This window comes from Lacerta agilis, chromosome W, assembly GCF_009819535.1.
Source record: "Lacerta agilis isolate rLacAgi1 chromosome W, rLacAgi1.pri, whole genome shotgun sequence".
Taxonomy (NCBI): domain Eukaryota; kingdom Metazoa; phylum Chordata; class Lepidosauria; order Squamata; family Lacertidae; genus Lacerta; species Lacerta agilis.
In genome coordinates, this window is record NC_046330.1 from 868,983 (window position 1) to 882,934 (window position 13,952).

Sequence of the window (13,952 nt, forward strand, 5' to 3'; positions counted from 1 at the left end):
AGTCTAAGGAGTCAACGAGGGGTCAGTCTGATGTAGTCGAGGCAGGGTGCAGGGCAGGAATCCAGGCAGGATCTGGTAAGCAGCAATGTTGCTCCCACAACCTGGGGTGGAGTTCTACCGCCCTTTTATCTCTGACGAGGTAACTTCCAGTCCCGATCCCCCGATGACTCACCACCCTGTCTCACCTGAAGGCGAGCACTCCTCCTGTGAGTACTCAGGTCTCTCCTTCTCTCAGCCCTTAGTCTCTGCAGCTCGGGAGACACCGGAGGGTTACTAGACCCAGGGGCCATCCCAGCCTCTGATGGCCCAGCTGACGGCAATGAGGTATCCTTAGCACCTGGAGCCAGGACAGGCTCAGGCCCCAGACTAGGTTCAGCTGATGTCTGCGGCAGAGGATCCGGGGCAGACTGAGCCTCCTCTGGTTCTGAGTCCAAGCCCGAGCCCCAGGCCATCACACCATGAGACTAGCGCCCTACAGGACTTAACCTCCTTCCGCCGGGCCTGTAAGACAGCTATTCCGCCTGGCCCCCCCTGCCTTTTATGAAGATTACCCGCTCTGGGACCCCACAGCTAATTATCACCTGGCCTCCTTGCTGGCCGAAGTAGGACTAATTTAGCCAGCTAGCTCTGGTGACTATAATGTTTATTGGATGGATTTCCCCAATTGATTTTTGAACTTTGAATTTTATTGTTATTCATGCTTTTATACTGTATTTTATGCTGCTATTATGTTGTTAATGGGAAAAAAATAACTGGGTACTGAACTAAAAGGTGCAAAAGAAGAACTTACAACCCCGTTAACAGTGGCCCATTAAAGTATGCTTCCCGCAGAGTTAAAGAATAAATGCAACAGAAAAATTAACTTGACTAAAGCAGGCACCAGAGGGGAAAAAGGGAAGGCTTTCTCAAACTAGAGTTTAATTTACATAAACAAAGTAAAAAACTCTCTGTCAGTTTCTAGCCTTTTTCAGACTCTGTTATACTCCCAACCTTCAAAACCCCCACCAACTCCCAAGGCTAGGAGCATTAAATGCTTTGAAACAGAGCCTTATATACACAGAGTAATGCCCACGCTTCAGCCAATTAAAAACAAAACACCGGCACCTGTTTTTTCTATTTCTTAAACAAACAGTACTGACATCAGACCGGCTTAGGTATAATTTCAAACCCAACCCCCCCTCCCGGTCTGTTGTCTAACACTCAGTATTCACACCTTGCACATACTCGCCCAGATTTAGATGCTTACACAAATCACTATGTTTCTGAAAAGTTAGAGGTTTGGTTAGATTGTCAGCTATGTTATTTTCTGTAGGGCAGTACTTTAACTGTATTAAACCTCGCTTCAATTGTTGGCACACATTTCAAAAACGAATATCTATGTGTTTCGTTCTGGATTTAAATTGTCCTGATTTAGTAAAGATATACAGGGTTGATAGTCTTCCCAGATAGTAACGGGTAATTCACACATTCCTTGAACATCGTTAATCAAACTAACATAAATTTCTAATTCTCTACATAATTCTGAAAGAGCACAAAACTCAGCTTCGGTAGACGACAGAGCTATTAAACTTTGCTTTTTTGATTTCCATCCTATTAAGGATTCTCCAAATTTGACAACTAAACTGGATACTGATTTCCGGTCTACCATGTTTGCCCAGTCACTATCAACAAAACAGTTTATATGTCCAACTCCGGACGCTGACAATTTGAGACAAAAATCTTTAGTTCCTTTTAAATAATGGAAAACACATTTTACGCCAACCCAATCACTTTTTTTAGGATCTGATACTGATCTACTAAGTACACCTACCACATAAGCTAAATCTGGTCTGCTCCATAATGATAAATACAATAGACTTCCTATGGCAGACTGATATAACTCAGGACTTTCAAAATCAACATCATTTTCAGATTGAGCATTTTTTATAAAACCTACTTCCATAGGTGTCCGTACACTTTTACATTCAGACATGTGGAATTTCTGTAGGAGTAGCTCAATTTTACTTGTTTGATTCAACAGAAAAACTCCATCCTCAATTCTCGTGACTTGTACCCCAAGGTACTCGTGTATTTCCCCAAGGTTTTTAATTTTAAAATGGCCTTGAAGCTGTCTAGCAAAAGTTTGAACTTGAGCTTCAGTTTTAGCTATATAAATCATATCAACATAAATCAAAACTAGTTCTTGACTGTCATTTGAACCTTTTAAATACAGACAGTTATCAGCCACACAATTTCTAAATCCCAAGCTTTCCAGCATATTATTTAGGCAACTATTCCAGTTTTTAGCCAATTGTTTAAGGCCGTAAATAGATTTATGCAACCGGTAAACTTGTCCAGGTTTTCCTTGTTCAAAGCCTGGAGGTTGTTGCATATAAATTGAAGCGTTTTTTGATTGTTGGAAAGGCTTCAAACCAACTTTAGCACACAATGGAGCCCGGCAAGCTTCCTCTGCGCATGTACCTGCTGTACGTTTTTCGCTTGCTTCTCCTGTGCTATCAGCAGAGTTATCTTCTCTTATCTCGCGCAACGGTGTGTGTGCATTGCCAGCAATTACAGAAAACAGAGTCCGGCTTCTTTCTAATCTAGAAGCTTTATTTACAAGGCATTAAATCATTCCGGGAGAGACGCTCGACATTTTGCGTCACCTCCCTTCTCCGGCACAAAAACAAAAGAAAAAACAGGATACAGAAAACAAGTATCACATTACACATTACACAGCGTCTTCCGGTGACGCTGTTCCTCCTGTGGGTGGGACGACCTGGTTGAGCTTGTTAACTCTAAAAGCTCCAAACCTCTACATAAATTTCTTCTTTCAGTGGCGAATTTAAATAGACAGTGTCAACATCAAAATGGTTGCCTTTTAGGCCTTTTTGCGCTGCATAGACCAATATGAGGATTACACTCAGCTCCAAGCTGCGTCAGGCTCACAGGAAGTGACATTCTGTTATTCTGTGTATGTTATAGAACTGTTGCTATTCCCAGTTCTTCTCCGTTGCTGTTCCACGGAGGACGGCAGACATGCCGGCTCTCTCTCCCAGTGTGATTTATGCTTTGCTGTAATAAAACTGCTTTGCTGAAGAAGCAAGAGTCGTTTGAGTTCGTTACAGACTGTTTTCGCCAGACGCTTTTTGCAGGAGGTTTTTTAGCTTCCAGGGAAGCTGCGTTTTTTTCAACTCTGCTGAAATCGAAAGAGAATTCGAGCTGCGCAACAGAGGCCTACTGGGCTCCATTCCAGCAGTGATTTATGGTTTCTGGATGCGGGGGTTTTACTGCAACGAACCCCTCGCAACATCAAAGTATCCACATTGTTTCACTTCTAGCCGTGGGAGAGTATACATCCGTGTAATGGATGCCTGGCTTTTGCGTAAATCCTCTAGCCACTAGACGGGCTTTACACTGGGCTTCTCCATTTGCAGATTTCTTTCATCTATAAACCCATCTACAACCTACTGCCTCTTTCCCTGCTGGCAGCGATGTGACAGAATACACGCCAAGGTCTTTTAGGGATCTCATTTCTTTTTCCATGGCTTTCTCCCATAGATCTCTCTCCTGTATGAGTAAATTTAAAACTTCCTGATAATTTTCTGGTTTACAGGTCACACAACAAACTCTTACATTTGTGGCACCATATCTATCAGGCGGTTTGCCCTTTGTGGTTCTCTCAGACCTTCTAGGTAAATCAGGAGTTTCTTGCTCCTCTACTTTTATACCACTCTGAGGAGAAGGTGAGTGCTTTCTTAATTGATCAATGTCACCGTCAACTGGGTCAGTATCACTTTTTAGGTTAGACTTAGAATCCTCTTCCTTCTTACGGTTAGTCTTAAAACTGGCAACAGTATTTCGGGATTTCCATGAAGGTGTGCCCACACATTCTGTTCACACACTTGGCTTGGACCTTACATGGGCGGTTAATAAAACCTGAATCGACTAAAACATACAACCCATTAACAAATTGAGCAGTGGCATAAACTTTGTCATCTTAATTTGGCAACAGCCTCTTTTGAATACTACTTCAAACCCAGATTCTGTTAAACAGGGTACTGATAATAAATTATTCTCTAACCCTGTAACACAATAAACCTCAAGGTTTGTACTTAGACATTGTACATATGTGTAACCATGAGCTGTTATTGCCCTTTTCCCTCCATTTGCAAGACAGACGTACGTTTTGTCCAGTTTTGCTTCCCCATTAATACAAGCAGGGGAAGTAACTAATTGTCTGGTTGAGGCTGAATCAATAACCCACGACAGTGGAACAACCTCTCCAGAGTCTGCTACTAAAGCAGCAACAAACTGAGACTTGGTTTTCTTTTTTCCAGAAAACCTCTTTTTCCTTTGCTGATTTCCTCATGAACTAGCCCCTTTTTCAGGATGAGGGCAGTCACAAATTAAATGTGTGGGGTCTTGGCATCGAAAGCACATGCACACAATAAATGCCTTTTCGCTCCCCCCCCAATTCAAACCTGTAGAAGCTCTAACGGCTCCTGACTCAGGGCGTAACCTCCCCTTTTGGCTTTCTTCTCTTCGTTTTAAAAGTCTCTCTTGTTCAGTAACTAGTCTACCATACAAATATTCCATGGTGAGCTCCTGTCTAGGCACTGACTCAAGTGTTTGAACAAGATTATCCCAAGAAGAGTCCAGAGAACTAAGAGTAGTGTAAACTCTGTTCTCATCATCCAAAACCACTCCTAATGTCTGCAACTCTGCAAAAAGTGCAGTCAGCTTTTGCAAATGCTTCTCAATACATTGTCCTGGAGCAAGCTTTGTGTTATACAAAACACGTGTTAGCCCAATCCTGCTTCCAGCAGTTTGTCTAACAAATATTTCGTAATGCCACCCAAATTGGATTTGCTCTAACTAAATTCTGAATATGTGGCAGTTGGGAGTTTTCAATACTCAAAATAAGAGTGGAACTGGCTATTTCATCCTGCCTAAGTTCCTCATCTGTGGGGTCATCACCAAGAGGTTGGTTAGTTATTGTCCATAGACCTGCTCTCTTTAAATAAGCTTTTGCTTTAAGGCACCACTCTGCATAGTTCTTGTTGTTGAGCCTTTCGAAAGGAATTCCCTGGGAAAATGCCCCCTCTGCCATTTTAGAAAAAAACACTACTTACTTACATCCACAGCTGGCTTAATTACTCAGCGTTCCCTGTCTCTTTCAGCAGCCTCCTGATTATCTAAATGACTCAGGGCTTCCTCAGGTTACAGCTCTTTTACAACTGTACCAACACTATGCAAACAGCCACAGCCACCCACTTCCCTGGGTATAAGGTCTCTGCTAACTCCAGAATGCTTTAGCTTCAGTCTTAGTTAATTGACACACCCATAACCTAATGGAAAAAAATAACTGGGTACTGAACTAAAAGGTGCAAAAGAAGAACTTACACCCCAGTTAACAGTGGCCCATTAAAATATGCTTCCTGCAGAGTTAAAGAATAAACGCAACAGAAAAATTAACTTGACTAAAGCAGGCACCAGGGGGGGGAAGGAAAGCTTTCTCAAACTAGAGTTTAATTTACATAAACAAAGTAGAAAACTCTCCATCAGTTTCTAGCCTTTTTCAGAGACTCTGTTACACTAAATCAACTGTACTTTATCTAAGAACTTTCACTCCCATACTCCCAACCTTCAAAACCCCCACCAACTCCCAAGGATAGGAGCACTAAACACTTTGCAACAGAGCCTTATATACACAGAGTAACACCCACGCTTCAGCCAATTAAGAACAAAACACTGACACCTGTTTCTTCTATTTCTTAAACAAACAGTACTGACATCAGACCGGCTTAGGTATAATTTCAAACCCAACAGTTGTATTACAATTAAGTGTTTTAAATTTGTTGTTAGCTGCCCTAAGCCCGGGTTTCTGAACCAGGAAGGGTGAGGTATAAATAAAATTTTTTTATTAATATTATTATTTGTTTGATATCTTATTGCTGCAGTTAGTTTCGCCAATTCTATAAATTCGGATAATTTGTGTAACCAGTCTTCCTTTGTAGGTATGTAATTTCCTTTCCAATTCTTAGCGAGAATAAGCCTTGCTGCGGCAGTTGCATATAAAAATAGAGTTTTCCTATCTTGTGGTATCTCTTTACCTATTATACTCAATAAATATGACTCTGGCTTTTTCTCTAGAGAAATTCTGAGCATTTTTTTTAGTTCCTCATGGATAATACCCACACAAAATTTTGCTTTTCCACAGCCCCACCATAGGTGCATCAACGTGGTCTCCGCCTCCTTGCACTTCCAACACAGATTGGATTTTGACTTGTATATTTTGGCGAGTTTTACTAGAGTCATATGCCATCTGTAAAACATTTTCATGATGTTTTCTTTTATGGCATAACATGCAGTGAATCTTATACCGGTCTTTAACAGCCTTTCCCACTGCTCCAGTTGTATTGCATAACCGATGTCCTGTGCCCATTTGATCTGTACTTCTTTTACTTGTTCATACTTTAAATTCCATTCCAATATCAAATTATAAACTTTTGATAATAATTTTTGTTGCTTCCTAATCGAACGTTTTGTAATAACGAATCCTCTTTTCCAAAACCTAATTTTTTGTCCCAATTAAAAAGATTGCTTAATTGATGATATTGGAGCCAGTCTGTGAGCTGGTGCCTTATTTCCATGAATGTTTTCAACTTTGGTTGTTCCTGATCCTCCCTTAATAATTGGTTGTACGTCTCCCAATTTCCTGTCATGTTTAGTTTTTTAACTGAAAAGGCCTCTAATATTATTTGTAAAGCCTTTATGAACTTTGGCTTTATTGTAGCCCAGATAGGCATGCCACCCTTATCTATTGTCAAAGCTTTCTAAATCTAATTTATCTAACATAATCCAGTCTTTAATCCAAATTTAAAACTCTGCTTTGTAATAGTTTTTTTAAATTTGAAAGGGCGAATCCTCCTCTCTCTTTCCTGTCTGTCATTAATTTGTATTTAATGCGGGGCTTCTTTCCCTGCCAAACAGATTTTGTCAAAGATTTCCTCCATTCTTTGAAGCAGTCATATTTTGTTATAATCGGAATCATTTGAAATAGAAAAAGAAGCTTTGGAAGTATGTTCATTTTTATCACCGAGATTCTTCCCCAGAATGATAGTTTCAATCTTGACCAAATTTCTAGATTTCTTTTGATTTCTTTCCAGATCTTTCTGTAATTATCTTTGTATAAGTTAATGTTTTTCATAGTAAAGTCTATACACAGATATTTTGATTTTTTTAGCTATTTCTAAACCTGTTTTTTCCTTTAAATCTATTTTCTCTTGATCCTGGTTATTTTTGACCATTAATTTTCTTTTTGCTTTGTTGAGTTTAAATCCTGAGACCTCACCAAATTCTGTTTTTTTCCCTAATGCTTTGGGGATGCTCTTTGTTGGAACTTCTAATGTTAGTATCAAATCATCGGCGAAAGCTTTTAGCTTAAAGGACCTGTTTCCTAATGTTATTCCTTTAATTTCTTCCTCTTTTCTGACTACCAAATTTAATATTTCCAGTGTTAATATGAACAATAAAGGGGACATGGGGCAGTCTTGTCTCGTTCCTTTTTCAATCAAGATGTACCGTATTCTGTCTTTCATTGTTGATGATGATAATAATAATAATAATAATAATAATTTATTTGTACCCCGCCCAGGGAGAAGGGGACGACAGAGGATGAGATGGTTGGACAGTGTTCTCGAAGCTACTAACAATGAGTTTGGCCAAACTGCGAGAGGCAGTGAAGGATAGGCATGCCTGGCATGCTCTGGTCCATGGGGTCACGAAGAGTCGGACACGACTGAACGACTGAACAACAACAACAACCCCGCCCATCTGGCTGGGCTTCCCCAGCCACTCTGGGCGGCTCCCAAATGAATGTTAAAACAATACAGCGTTAGATATTAAAAACGTCCCTAAACAGGGCTGCCTTCAGATGTCTCTTAAAAATAGGATAGCTGCTCATTTCTTTGACACCTGATGGAAGCGTGTTCCACAGGGTGGGTGCCACTACCGAAAAGGCCCTCTGTCTAGTTCCCTGTAACCTCACCTCTCGCAATGTCCGCTCCAAATCCAGTGATCTAGTGTCCACTTTAGCTTCCCCTTCCTCCAGAACTTTAACTTTTGCCCTCAGGCTCCAGATGTCCTTCTTCACCTGTTGAACAACTTCTTTGAGCTCTCCAAATGACTTCTTGAAGTCATCAAGTTGAGATTTAATAGAATCTGTCACGTCTCTGTGGCATTTAATTTCTTCAGAACACCCAGCAATATCTGCTTTTAAGTCTGTAGAAAGTTGCTGTAAAAGTTCCACAATATGTTCAGATCCTTTGGAATCCTTCCTGATCACAGGCTTACCAGTCATCTTTTAAGGTTGGCCTCTAGATAGCAGCCTTGTAATGCAGGAAGTGTTTATATAAACAAAACCTCGTGGGTAAAGCAGTAGTTCTACAACTTGCCACAGTGGTGCTGTGCTGATCTGCTGCTGCCATTTGCCACAGGGCAGCACTCTTTAAAATAACTTTTTGCAGAGGAGAAACCTTTTCCACATCAATCAGTAAGGTTAACGAAGAAATATAAAGTCAAAAGTGCTGTTTTTCTGGTGTACAGACTTTGCAGATATAAATTAACTCCAGGCTGTAAAGCAAAAGTGATTCTTTCCGGTTTGCTACAATGTAACAAAAGACAATGGAATCTTGCCGCTCTGACTGTTTTCCCCACTGTCAAGGTTAGAGTTTTCAGAGTTTAGGATCTTCTCTTTGCAGGATCAGAAAGTATATAAAACAAGTCCCCCCCCCTTCTCCCTGCAAAAATCAATTTCAGCCTAGGAAGCTTTTAATTTCAGATCAAAGTCAGATGGCTTCCGCTCTAAATGGCGCTGCCTCCGATCTGTTTCAGCGGCAGAGACTGACCACCATTATTTTAAATCTCTTGCCTTGCCAAATCTTCAGAATTTAAATCCAAATGTTGATACTCACAGTTTTGAAAGGCTTTTCTTAGGTTTTGGAAAATTGACCGCTGGCTCTCCACCAGGACATGAAGCTTCACACTTTGAAGTTAACGGTAAATCCTCTGCACCCCCGTCTCCAACCCCCTCCAAAAAGAGCTTTACTGGGGAGGGGGGAGTCATGTAGGCGCCCACTGGATTTCCAAGCCCCCAGAACACTTGATATGGGGTTTCTGAGGGGGATCTGCAGCGCTTTTGTGGTTCCCCCGACTTCAAAGAGCTGGAAATTCTTCCACAGAAGAATTTCCCATCCTAATGGCTGAGCGGATCAACCGGAAGTCCAGCCATTTTATCTTATTTTCTATTTCCTCATTTAATAACATTGATAGTTGAAGATTTTGATGTCCCTCAAGATGTGCTGAGATTCTACATTACTACTCCACCTCGCCATGGTCTGATACTAAATGGAATTTACGGCAGAGATACTGGACGTTACAAACAACTAAGCCCAGCAGTACTCCATAAAGATTTAGAAATCCACAGCTTTACACTGGAAGAACTTAAACAAGGTTGGGGCGGGCATCATTTTATTGCCTGTCTTTGGGGAGTATTAAATGCACTTTCATAGTTTATACAGGGATTTTTGTGCATGTATTGTAGAGGTTAAAACTGATTTTGAGAGGGACAATGTATCTTTGTGAACTATACACAAGAGAACAAATTATCATCACATATGGAAACCCAGCCAGTAGAAACATGTTATAGGTCTACAGTTATATGACAGTGTCTGAGCAAGATAATATCTAAACATGGTTTGCTCTATCATAAGGCAAAGTCAGTGATTGTCTGCCCCTGTCCCTCCCCACTCCCAGTTTAAAAAGCACTTACAGCCCTCCTCAAACAAAACCCAAATGTAGCCTTTTAATTGGGTAATAATCTCTTTGGCGCACACCATGGAGGCTTGGTTGGTATGCCTACAGCTGCAGAGACAGCAAAGCCAGCTCTGTGTCTTCCATCACTGGTTCAATGTCACTGACCCAGCGGGACTTCCGGCGGCGACGCCATTGTGGAGCGGTCGTGGGTTGCCTCGGCTGCGAGGCGACCCAGTCCGTCCCGGGGGTTGGAGCTCCCCGGCTGTGCCCACTATGGCTCTGAACCCTTCCCTCGCTCCCCCTGTAAAGGGAGAGTGGGGGTGAAGGGACAACGGAGCCGGGCTACAGGGGATATGCCCCAACCGGGATGTGGAGCGGCGGTTGCCCCCCGCGACGAGCGTCAATGTTCTACCTGTCAAATTTGGAGCTTAAGAAACCCGGTGGCCGTGAGTATTGGATTGGACTTGCTCTTGTATTTTTTTTTAACGACCCGGGTGATATTCGGAAAGGAAGCCTGCCTCCCTCCCTTCGGGGGATAGAAAATAACCAGTTTAAGAGACTGCTGTTACAGCGATGGTTACAAAGTACTTGAAGTTTGACAAGTGAGACTTTTTGGATTTCCCTCTGGGGAACAAATTTGTGGATAATATCTCTTTTTAAAATTTGTGGTTCTTGCACCCTGGATTCAGGGAAAATGGCTGCGAAGGATTGTGACCGAGTGGAAAGTTACTGGTATTAAGATGGAGAAGTTTGAAAATCGAAACTGTAATTTGACACCTATGCCCGCTTCTTCCATGCTTGGCTTTGTTTTTGATCTGGTTACGAACTGTGAGATGAGTGATGAACAAAGGATTACTATATTGAGACTGGAACTGCTCAACCGAAAATTGGAGATATTGAATCGGGACATGTCAGAAAAGATATATCCCACAGAGGAGACTTTACAGGAAATGGCTGCACTGGAAGAGAGCCTTGGCACGGAACTGAAGGGGATGATCGAAGAACAGGATGGAATGATATGGCGACTCCGGAAAAATGAATCGTCCTTCGGGGGTGGCAGACCCAGGACGGAGAAATCTGTTATATCTAACTCTCGAGGTGAGAGCTCGGGAGCGTTGGTGAAAAATCTATGTCTACAAATAAAAGAAGAATGGGATGGTGAACCGGAGAAGCTGGAAGAAGAGGATATGCGTACCCTGATGTTCTTTGCAAGGACTGTTTTGGACTTTGTCTGGATCTGTGGACTTGTAAAGAAAAATGACACTTCGAGGAGCGGCTCTGGAGCAAGACGAGCAAAGAAAATGGACAGAAGGGGGATAGGGTGAACTATATTAAGGGTAAAAAGGAAAAAAAGGATATAATATGGTAACCTGAAACCGGTGTGTCAAGACTTTAAGCTTTTGATTAAGTAAAGAGATATTTAAAATTTTGTTATTAACAGCAGATATGATTTATATTTAGAACAATGTGTTAAGAACGAGAATTTTGTGCGGAATTAATATGAAGTTATAATATGATTAAATTTTTGTTAAGATAAGAATGGGGAACTATTGCATATTATAAAATAGGATTGGTTAAGATTTGTTTAGACGTTAATTATGATGTTATTAAACTAATATTTGGTATTAGAACCGAAGGTGAAAAGGCAGGGGAAGTCTGTGCCAAGATTCAACCAAGATTTTTTTTTTTAGACGGTATAAGAAGAAGAATTATTGGTGTTCATGTATTTGTCTATTTTCAGTTAGGTGTTGGGTTAATGTTGGTGTTCTATTTGTTTGTTGTAAAACCAATAAATTCTTATAAAAAAAAAAACAATGTCACTGACCCAGCATCCTGTGCCCTACATATTAGTTGGCTCTCCTAATCTGCATATAGCAAGTTCATTTGTCTCTAATTTCCAAACTCTAGGTGAGTGCTGAGGAAAGGAAGCTGATTGAGTACTCTTCTAATTCCAGTTGTGGGTCTCCAAAGTTGGTAAAAAAAAATCCCCCCCTCTAGTAATACTGGAACTTGTTGGGGATGCCACCCATTCAAACCAGATGGTAGTAGAATCAGGAGAGAGGAAAGAAAGCATTTCATCACACCACAGACAATTAATTTACTAACAAAATATGTGATATCAATGGGTAGTAGCTATACTTGATTGTGAGATTACGTATAGCTTTCCCTTCAGTATAAGGATTTGTCCAGGCTCAAAGTGTACTCAGGGCCCCCAAACACAATATCATTCATTTGTGGATGATTCCACAAGGCAAATCTACCTAATCTACACACTCAGAAAATAATATGTGAACCAAAACACAACCATCATTAAAATTTGTGCTTCTCAGAATTTTGCAGTGCAGATCTCCAGCCAAGTATTATGCATAAAAATGCATTTGCTTCTAAGTGGCTGTGCCATAGGGTATTTTCAGAGAGGTTTAGCACTAAATATTTGTATGATCCGCATTGTTCAATATTGTGACCATCCATAGACGATTTGTGTGGTTTGCACCTTTTGGCAAACACCACCACCTTCGTTTTACTATAATTGATGGATAGTTCTTTTTTACAATAATTTCCAAATTTGATATGTAGCCTTTTCATACCAATTTGGGTTATTGAAATGAGTGCCATGTCGTCTGCATAAAGCAAGGCTGGGTTCTTCTGTTTCCCAACTGCAGGAGAGAAAACATCAGATGAAGAGAAAAGCTCCTGGCCTATATCAATTTTTTGATTTAATCGGTTCTTCATTTCTGTCGTTATCTTCCGCACCTCTTTTTTGTTCAAATATTTCACAATTTTATTAATATCTTGATTTCCAGATTTTTTATACAATTGTCTGTAGTACTTTGCGAAACCTTTTCTTATCTCTGACGGACTTTCAACTTCTTTATCCTCAATTTGTATTTTATTTATTGTATTTTGTTCTTTTCTCTTCTTAATTTGCCAAGCTAGCCACTTTCCTGGTTTGTTTGCATGTTCAAAGGTTCTCTGTTTCATCCATTTTATTTTCCATTCCACTTCCTGATTTACAATCATTGAAAATTGGTTTTGTAATATCTTAATATTTTGGTTTGCTTTTGTATCATTTGGTTTTGTTGCCAGTCTTTTCTCATTTTCCATAATTTGTTTTAATATTTCTTCTTTTTTCTTTTCTCTATTCTTCTTTTTAATACTGTTTTGTTGTATGAAGAAACCCCTCATCACCGCTTTTGATGCATCCCAAACAACACTGTCCTTCATTTCTTTTTTCCAATTCAATTCAAAATAATCTTTTAATTTTTTCTTTGCTTTTTCTTCCAATTCTTCATCGTCCAGCAAGGTTTCGTTAAGTCTCCATCTGAATGATTTTTCTTCTTTCTTCTTGATTTCGCAAAATATTGGGTTATGGTCAGAAAACGTTCTAGGTTGTATCTCAATTTTTTCAACCCTTGGTGCCATTTCACTGGATATCATGATGTAATCAATTCTTGCATTTGATTGGTTTGGTTCTGAAAAGTGTGTATATTGTCGTTCCAGTGGGTGTCTCAATCTCCAAATATCTATTAAAATACAGTTTTTCACCAATGAGAAGAACGTCTTGGGCAATTTCCCTTCCTTTGATTCCATCTTCTTCCTTCTTCTATCCATCTCTAATGAGATCACTCCATTCATATCTCCCAAAATTATAATCTTCTGATCCAGATATTCATGTAGCATTTCTTCCAAACCTTTATAAAATTCTGATTTATTACCATTTGGTGCGTAGATTCCAACAAAAACAAATTTTTCGCCTTGTGTCGTGACTTGTACTGCAATTACTCTTCCTTCTTCATCCTTAAACAGCTGTTTCGTCTCAAGATTTTGTTTTACATATAGAACTACTCCTCTTTTCTTTGTCTTATCTGATGAGATAAATTCATTACCCAGCTTCTTTTTAATCAAAATTCTTCTGTGCTTCCTGGCAACGTGTGTTTCTTGCAGGCAAATTATGTCTAGATTTTTCTTTTGCAAAATATGTTCAATTCTGCTGCGTTTCTTTTTTTGGTTAATTCCGTTCACGTTCCAAGACAACACACGTAACGCCATCTTGAGTTTCTTTTGTTTCTTTACTGTTGTTTACTGTTTACTGTTCTTCTTCTTCTTCTTCTACTTCTTCTTCTTCTCCCCCCCCTCCCTGGATTGGGGCGGCG